This window comes from Zingiber officinale, chromosome 2B, assembly GCF_018446385.1.
Source record: "Zingiber officinale cultivar Zhangliang chromosome 2B, Zo_v1.1, whole genome shotgun sequence".
In the NCBI taxonomy this organism is placed as follows: domain Eukaryota; kingdom Viridiplantae; phylum Streptophyta; class Magnoliopsida; order Zingiberales; family Zingiberaceae; genus Zingiber; species Zingiber officinale.
The window spans coordinates 78,636,704-78,637,419 of NC_055989.1; the positions used below are offsets into that span (position 1 = coordinate 78,636,704).

Here is a 716-nt window from a genome sequence, read left to right on the forward strand (position 1 = left end):
TCCAACTAGACCCAGAGTTAATTTCCATGATACAAGGTCATAAGTTTGGAGGAGAAGTATTAAAAAGTCCTTATCTGCACCTTGAGAGATTTCTAGAGCTTTGTGATATGGTGGACTATGAAGGAGTGTCAGCGGGTGCAGTTCGATTGATGACATTTCCTTTCAGTATCAAGGATAAAGCAAGGACTTTGTTATATTCTCTCCGTCCTCAAAGCATTACAAGTTGGGAACAATTGGAGCATCAATTTCTGAATCATTTTTTCCCTCCAAGCAAAACAATCTACATGAGGAGTTGCATCACAATTTTTACTCAAGCATATGGAGAATCGTTATTTGAAGCATGGGACAAGTTCAAGAGTCTACAAAGACGATGCCCTCATCATGGTTTGGAAAAATGGCTTACCCTGCACATATTCTATAGGGGAATTTCTTTCTCAGATAAATGTTATTTGGATTCATCAGCTGGAGGTTCTTTTATGAATAAAAGTGTGGACGAAGCATATACATTAATTGATCAAGTGACATTGAATCTCCAAGAATGGTCAGATAAAAGTTGGATGGAATCTCCTTCAAATATTCAAGAAGTGCAAGCCATAAATACAAGATAGCCTGTCAAACAAAATGCAGTCCAACCACCCAAGAATGTCGAAATTCAGAAGTTACAGAATGTGGAGTTCAAACATTTGGGGGCAAGGATTGAGAGCATAGTTTCAAAA

General features: G+C 38.0%; 1 non-coding gene across 1 annotated transcript; it reads right to left on the reverse strand.

Moving 5' to 3' along the window:
* Positions 1–282: 282 nt before the first annotated feature.
* LOC122049873 lies at positions 283–388 on the reverse strand. The gene has a single exon (XR_006131123.1). It is a non-coding gene; the product is annotated as a small nucleolar RNA R71 (small nucleolar RNA).
* Between the last annotated feature and the right edge of the window lie 328 nt (positions 389–716).